Raw genomic sequence first — 8,751 nt, forward strand, 5'->3', positions numbered from 1 at the left:
TCCAATAAACTAAGCTCCTAATTGGCTGGATCCAATGTGTTAACAGAGTCAGTTTCATGAGATTCAGTCGTTCTCAAAAACCATTAGACTGGAGGGAAGACAACTATTTTCTTCTGAAATAATTGGTCAAATGAATGAGTGACCTAGAACTTTAAGAAGCCAATACAGAGGGAAAGAGATAAAAATCTGAGATAGTTGGAGGTGCCTATCACTTTTTAGCCCAGCAAGGAAGAAAAAGTAGCACTGATGTTTGATTTAGGGAGATTTAAAGTAATTTGTCTGGCCAATGTGGACCCAGCAGCTGAAAATGTGGCTTTCTGTGTGTCCCCTGGGTAGATTCATTCTAGGATATGTACAGGTAGAGTATATAAGAATTTCATAGCCCCCAATAAGCTCCTTAGAAAAGTCCCACAGCTTTGCCAATTTTCCCTCCTGTATCCTTGCAGGTGATGACCACAAATGTGAGGTGGATTTATTACTGAGGGTGCCATTACTTCTACTACAAGCTTCACCAAAACAATGATACAGTCTTCTTTATGCTTGGAGACTCGTCTCTTTCCTGTGTTGCAGTGGACACCTCCTGCAGATAAGAAATGCTTAACTGAGAAATGCTCATGTTGGGATATCATCGATGAGACTTTAATTTGGGCATGGTGACTGTTTCCCTTGCTGCCACTTGACTCAATCCCAGGAGCCTCAGTAGAGGAAATATTATTGCACAAGAATCTCAAAATGATGGAATTGCTCAGTGCTCCCATAAATATATTTATAATTTCCATTTGCCATATGGTAAAATTTAAATATTGGATATATTGAAAAGAAACTACACAATTTTTTTTCAAAACTTCAAAGTGTATCTAAATATCTAATATATAAATTAAGTTCCCTCCTCCCTCCCAATTCTACCCCCCCAAAGTTTTCTTCTATTAAAGGAGTTGTGTGCATTCTTTAAGTGGATAGATGCACACATACAGTCACACAGACACATACACACAAACTATTTTGAGGGGTTCTGGAAGTAGGGCCATATTGTACACATTCTTCTGCAAATTGTCTTTCATTTAACAGTTTTAATACCCTTTTCTATTTCAGTAATACACATCTGTGTCATTTGTTGAATGACTGCATGACTGTTTTGTAGGTGAAATATAATTAAATGTTATAAGCATTTCTCATTCATAGATATTTATGTTAGCACCAAATTTCTGTGCAATGAAACTCCCTATCAATAATTCTGCACTTGTCTATTATATCATAATAAATTACTTAGCAGTTCAAATACTGGGATTAAGGATATGCACATTTCAAATTATTACAAGATTTCCTTAAAATGTGGTGACAACTTTATCCTCAAATGGCAATGAATGAGATTGACAGCTTTCCCCACAACTTCACAGATAATGGATTTTATAAATATTTAATTTTTTTGCCAATGTGATAGCCCAAACTATTGTCTTAAACTGTATTTCTTTTGTTTTTGAGTTTGATCATTTTTTCATGTTTATTAGCCATCTGTATTCTTTAATTTCCTCTTTATGTCCAATTTTGGGGGTGGGGGTTTAGATTTCTGGTTTTGAAGAGCTCATTTATTACTGGGAGAATAAGCTTTGGATTGTGAAGCATTATAGATATTTTTATGCACTTTTATACTTCATTTTTGTTGTAAGAATGTGTATGATTGTTATATGTCCAAGTATAACCATGTTTGCTTTTATGGCTTCTGAGTTTCATGTCATTTTGGAAAAAATATTTATACTGATTTCATAAAACCGTTCACCTATGTTAACTTCTTATTCTTTTGTGTTTCTTTTATTCAAATTCTTAAATCATGAGAAATTTTTTTGATTTGAAATCTTAAAGTTGCCAAGTTATTTGCCATTACTTGCGATTATTTGCCAATAATTGCCCATTTATATGTAATGCCATCTTGCACATATGCTGTATTTCATCTGTGACTGGCACCATTTTTTTTCTGTGGATATGTGTGTCTCTTCTTCTGCCTCCTGTCTCACGTGTCTTCTCGTTGGAAGAAATTACAGTTTAGACTGCAGTTTCATCAACTTAAGTAAATTAATTTAGGGGGAATTGGTTTTTAGTAATATAAGTCTTCCTATCCAAGGACAAGGTATGTCTTTCTTTTTATTCAGCAATTTTAATTACTGTTAGCATTTTCAATTTGTGATTTTTTTTTTAAGTTTACTTTCTTACTTGATATTTTTTCTAAATCTGAAAATTTTGTTTTGGGGGGGAAGGTGGTCACCTTACTCTTCTCATGACTTTTCAGATTTTGTCAAAGTACATACCAAATCATTTGCAAATACTGATCATTTTGATTTGCTCCTTCCAAGTGATCTTGATTTAATTATGTTGATAATGTTCACTGACTGGTACTTTCAGAGCACTTAAACAAATGTGGAACTTTTACCCACCCTTGATTTAATCAAACCTTGGGTTTGACCAGTATATTGTTGCTGGTCTATTAACCAAAAAGACTGCAAGAAAGAACGATGATCAAGAAAAGCTGAGTGACTAAGTAAACTTACTGCAGCAAGGGAAAACACCACTTTGACAACGTTTAGTAGTGTTTTAAAAGTAAGCTTTGGGGTCTGGGTTGATGTGGTTTGAGGTGGGTTTTTCAAAAAATGGAAATGGTTAAGAATGGACAAAATTTGGCATACAATAGTTTAAGATTGGTAAAAGAGTAACATGAGGTCCTTGATGGGAGTGTAGATAATCAAAATTTTTGTCTGATAAATAAGCTGTTTGCCTACATGAGTAAGATATTTTCAATAATAGAAGAGCTATAGTTTAGATGGGAAAACTGTCAATGTATTTATTGGTTTGTAGTTCTATCTTGTGTATAGGACTCTGCTAGGGGTGGTATCAGGTCCTAAACTTAATAGGTAAGTTATTTTTATTTAGGTGGTCTCAATCGTTAATGCAATATTTGAATTTTAAATTTGAGATATTTTTGTGTATCATATTAGGTAAGTTTCCCACCTTTTATATTTTTAAGAAACTTCATCAAAACCAGGTGGTAATGTAATAAATGTTTTTTCCTAAAAAAATTGTATTATTCTTCAATTAAACTTTTATTATTGTGAAATAATTATATTATTGAAACTTTATTTTATTCATTGAATTAATAATTTGGTAAAAATGTTTTGGTAAAAAATGTTTTGCTCTAAATTTACTACTAAATTATGCATATCTTAGTTTGATTTGGACTTTTTGCAAGTATACTATTAAATGAAGTTGATCCATAATTTTCTGTCCTATTTTTGTCATGGTTTTATATCAGATTTTCTGGTTGTGTTAAATTAATGTTGAGGATATTCTGTGCTATAGAATGGGTTGAAAACCTTTAGCATTAATATGAATGGCTAAGTGAACATCAATTAAATAATCTGAACTGTCCTTTCTTCTGGTGGTTTGAAGTAGAACTGAGGCTATCTATAAAATTTTCTCACTTTTTTCTATAGTGACTGTTTGCTTTATGTCTTGCATCTTATATTTAACTTGGTTTATCCTAGAACATCACAATCCAAGCAGATTTTCCAACAAAGTAACGTGAAGTTATACAAAGGGTTCTTTCATCACTCTCTTAATTTCTCATTTCAACTGATACCCATTTTCATTCCAGTTTTTGTTTGTTTTGCTATGCCTTTTTTTTAAATGAAGTAAGTCTGACTCGTGGATTTTTAGCATCATTAGTTGATCCTTTTCTTCTCCCCCAATCAGCTTGTTGATACAACTTATCAGTGTGTTTTTTTAACAGTTTTAATTTATTTATATATTTTTCTGTAGTTCTTTGCGTTTTCTAAATAAATTCTTAAACACGTATAATCCATTTATTCACTTGTTTTCTTTTGTAATGAAGATATGTTCTATTGTGAATTTTATAAAACTACTCACTGTGAACACAGGGAAACATGCAGAGTATAAGGAGAAAAGAATGATAAACTTGCACCAGGAGCCCAGGTTCCACCATTATCAATAGTTTGCCAAAGTGTCTTCATGTTAATTATATACCCATGTAATTAGTACCTTATTCAGGAGGTAGAATATTTTTATTACTTGAGAACCTCCCCTATTGCCTCCTTCTAGCCACATTTAATTCTCATAGGAAACAATGTTTTGATTTTTAGTGTTATACATTAGTTTTATCTGTTCTTGAGATTAATATAAATGGAAACACACAGTATGTGTCTAGCTCCATCCACTCATCATAATCATATTGGAATTCATCCATGTTATTCCCAGTATCAGTAGATTTTTAAATTTTTCTTTCTAATTGCAGAAAAACATTCCATTGAATGGGCATATTTCAATTTGCATACCCATTCTCCTGTTGATGGTCATTTGTGGGTTTTTTTCAGTTTTTAGCTACTTTGAATATATTAGCAGATCTCTTCCGTAATTGCCTAAAAATGGAATGTGATTGATTACAGGATAGATTTTGTTTAACTTCATAAGGAACTGCCAAAATGTATATTAAATATTTGGAAGTATTTTAGACTTTCAGACAGTCTGTGATATTTTCAGCTAATATCCATCACTATTAAAATTAAATATTCTTATTCTTTTAAGTTTTACCTATTTCAGTGGGTGTGAGGTGGTATCTTATTGTGCCTTCAATTTTCAACTTGGTCACTTAAAAAGATAAACAATTTTTCATGAAGTTAGCTGCCAGGTATAAATCTTCTTGGTAAAATTTCTGTTTATTTTTCCAAATTTAACTTTTTATTTATATTTTGGTTAGTTAATATACAGTACAATATTGGTTTCAGAAGTAGAATTCAGTGATTCATCACTTACATACAAAACCCAGTACTCTTCATAACAAGCACCATCCTCAATACCTATCACCCATATAACCCATCTCCCACCCACATCCCTCCATCAACCCTCAGTTTTTTGTCTATCTTTAATCATCACTTGTGGTTTGTTTACCTTTCTTCTCTTTTATTTCCTCCTTCCCATATGTTCATCTGTTTTTTTTCTTAAATTCCTCAGATGAGTGAAATCATATGGTATTTTTCTTCCTCTGATTGACTTACTTCACTTAGCATAATATAGTCCAGCTTCATCCATGTCATAGCAAATGACAATATTTCATTCTTTTTGATGGCTGAGTAATATTCCATTGATATATATACCACATCCTCCTTATCCATGATCAGTCGATGGACATTTGAGCTCTCTCTGTAGTTAGGTTATTGTTGATAATTTGTCTATAAACATTGTGGTGTATATACACCTTCAAATCTGTATTTGCATCCTTTGGGTAAATACCTAATTGTGCAATTGCTGGATCATAGGGTAGTTCTATATTAGTTTTTTGAGGAAACTTCATAATAATCTCCAGAGTGGCTGCAACTGTTTGCTTCCCACCAAAAGTACAAGAGGGTTCCCCTTTCTCTTAATTCTTGACAGCACCCATTGTTTTTGTGTTGTTAATTTTAGCTATACTGACAGGTATGAGGTGACTTCTCATTGTGGTTTTGATTTGTATTTCCTTGATGATGAGTGATGTTGAGTCTATTTTCATGGGTCTGTTAGTCATATGGATGGCTTCTATGGAAAGATGTCTATTCATGTCTTCTGACCATTTCCTAACTGGATTATTTTGGTTTTTTTGGTTGTTGAGTTTGATAAGCTCTTTTTTAAAAAGTTGTAATGTTCATTTTTGAGAGAGAGACAGAAAGCAAGGGAAGGGCAGAGAGAGAGGGAGGTGCAAAATCTGAAGCAGGCTCCAGGATCTGAGCTGTCAACACAGAACCTGAAGTGGGGCTCAAAATCACAAACTGCGAGATCATGATCTGACTTGAAGTTGGATGCAAAAGACTGAGCCACCCAGGTGTCCCAATAAGCTCTATAGATTTTGGATACTAACCCTTTATCAGATATATTGCAAATATCTTCTCCCATTCTGTAGGGTGCCTTTTGGTTTTGTTGATTGTTTCCTTTGCTGTGCAGAAGCTTTTTATCTTGAAGTCCCAATAGTTCATATTTGCTTTTGTTTCCCTTGGCTCTGAAGACAAGACTAGTAAGACATTGCTATGACCAAGGTGAAAGAGGTTGCTGCCTGTTTTCCTCTCTAGAATTTTGATGGCTTCCTGTCACATTTAGGTCTTTCATTCATTTTCATTTTATTTTTGTATATGGTGTGAGAAAGTGGTCCAGTTTCATTCTTCTGCATGTCGCTGTCCAGTTTTCCCAACACCATTTGTTGAAGAGACTGTCTTTTTTCCATTGGATGTTCTTTACAACTCTGTCAAAGATGAGTTGACCATATAGTTGTGGGTCCATTTGTTTTCTGTACTGTGCCATTGATCTATGTGTCTGTTTTTGTTCCAGTAGCATACTGTCTTGATGACTACAGCTTTGTAATATAGCTTGAAATATAGAATTGAGATGCCTCTAGGTTTGTTTTCTTTTTCAGGATTGCTTTGGCTATTCAGGGAATTTTGTGGTTCTATACAAATTTTAGGATTTTTTGTTCTAACTGTGAAAATTCTGGTGTTATTTTGATAGGGATTGAATTAAATGTGTAGATTGCTTTAGGTAGTATAAACATTTTAATAATATTTGTTCTTCCAATCCATGAGCATTGAATCTTTTCCATTTCTTTATGTCCTCTTCAATTTCTTCCATAAGTGTTCTTTAGTTTTCAGCATACAGATTTCTTACCTCTTTAGGTAGGTTTATTCCTAGGTATCTTATTGTTCTTGGTGCAATTGTAAATGGGATTGATTCCTTGATTTCTTTTTCTATTGCTTCGTTATTGGTGTATTGAAATTCAACAAATTTATGCACTTTGATTTTATATCGTGTGACTTTGCTAAATTCATTTCTTAGTAGTAGCAATTTTTTGGAGTGGTCTTTTGGTTTTTCTACATAGAATATCATGTTATTTGGAAATAGAAAGTTTTACCTCTTCCTTGCCTTTTTGCATTCCCTTTATTTATTTATTTTTTTTGTTTTCTGACTGATGAGGCTAAGACTTCCAGTACTATGTTAAATAGTAATGGTGAGAATGGACATCCTTGTCTTGTTCCTGACCACAGGAGAAAGGGTCTCAGTTTTTCCTCATTGGGGATGATATTAGCTATGGGTCTTCCATATATGGCCTATATGATGTTGAGATAGGTTCCTTCTATCTCTACTTTCTTGAGGGTTTTAATGCTTTTTTTCTGCATTTTTTGACAGGAGAGTATCATATGGTTATTATCCTTTATTTTATTAATGTAGTGTATCATGTTGATTGATTTGCAACTATTGGACAAGCTCTGCAGCCCAGGAGTAAATCCCACATGATCATAGTGAATAATTATTTTAATATACTGTTGAATTCAATTTGTTAGTATCTTGTTGAGAATTTTTTCATCCATTTTCATCAGGAAAAGTGGCCTGTAATACTCCTTTTGCGTGGGGTCTTTGTCTGGTTTTGGAATCAAGGTAATTCTGGCTTCATAGAATGAGTTTGGAAGTTTTTCTTCCATTTCTAGTTTTTGGAACACTTTGAGAAGAATTGGTATTAACTCTTCCTTAAATGTTTGGTAGAAATCCCCTGGGATGCCATCTGGCCCAGGACTCTTGTTTGTTGGGAGAATTGTTATAATTAATTCAATTTCTTGCTTGTATGGGTCTGTTCAAATTGTCTATTTCTTCCTGTTTCAGTTTTGGTCATTTGTGAGTTTCTAGGAATTTTTCCATTTCATCCAGATACACAGTTTGTTGGCATATAATTTTTTATAGTATTCTCTTATTATTGTTTGTATTTCTGTGGTGTTGGTTGTGATCTTTCCTTTTTCATTCATGATTACATCTATTTGGGTCCTTTCTATTTTCTTTTTTGGGTCCTTTCTCTTTTCTTTTTGACTAGAAGTTTATATATTTTGTTTATTCTTTCAAAGAACAAGCTCTTACTTTCTACTGTATTTTTTTTGTTTATATATCATTTATTTCTGCTCCAATTTTATTATTTCCCTTCTTCTGCTGGTTTTAGGTTTTATTTGCTGGCATTTTCTACCTCATTTAGGTGTAAGGTTAGGTTGTGTATTTGGGAACTTTGTTACTTCTTGAGATAGGCCTGTATTTCAATATACTTTCCTCTTAAAACTGCCTTTGCTGCATCCCCAAGTGTTTGGATTTTTGTGTTTTTATTTTCATTTGCTTCCATGAGTTTTCAATTTCTTTCATTTCCTGGTTAACCCATTCATTTTTGTAGGATGTTCTTTAATCTCCATGTATTTTAGGGCTTTCCAAATTTTTTTCTGGTGGTTTATTTCAAGTTTCATAATGTTGTGACCTGAAAATATGCATGGTATGATCTTGATCTTTTTGTACCTGTTGAGGGCTGATTTGTGACCCAGTATGGGATCTCTTCTGGAGAATATTCCATGTGTACTTGAGAAGAATGTGCAATCTACTGCTTTAGGATGAAATGCTCTGAATGTATGTCTTAAATTCTTCTGATCCAGTGTTTCATTCAAAGAGATTGTTTCCTTGTTTATTTTCTGTTTAGATGATCTGCCCTTGCTGTAAGTGGGGTGTTAAAGTCACCTACTATTGTTGTGTTATTATCAATGAATTTCTACATGTTATTTTTAAAATTTATTTATACATTTGGCTTTTCCAATTGGGGGCATAAGTATTTACAATTGTTAGATATTGACCCCTTAATTATGATATAATGCCCTTGTTCATCTCTTGTTACAATCTTTGTTTTAAAGTCTACTTTGTCTG

At 33.1% G+C, this 8,751-nt stretch overlaps 1 protein-coding gene across 5 annotated transcripts in view; it reads left to right on the plus strand.

Moving 5' to 3' along the window:
- The window catches only part of LOC122468348 (collagen alpha-2(I) chain-like), a 52,057-nt gene extending 50,271 nt beyond the window's left edge, over positions 1-1,786 (plus strand). For all 5 annotated transcript variants that reach the window (XM_043554876.1, XM_043554875.1, XM_043554877.1 and 2 more), the window contains one exon: positions 447-1,786. The gene's annotated coding sequence lies outside the window, so the exon portion shown is untranslated. The remainder of the gene's footprint in view (positions 1-446) is intronic.
- The last annotated feature ends 6,965 nt before the right edge of the window (positions 1,787-8,751 follow it).

Source organism: Prionailurus bengalensis, chromosome B3 (assembly GCF_016509475.1).
Source record: "Prionailurus bengalensis isolate Pbe53 chromosome B3, Fcat_Pben_1.1_paternal_pri, whole genome shotgun sequence".
In the NCBI taxonomy this organism is placed as follows: Eukaryota; Metazoa; Chordata; class Mammalia; order Carnivora; family Felidae; genus Prionailurus; species Prionailurus bengalensis.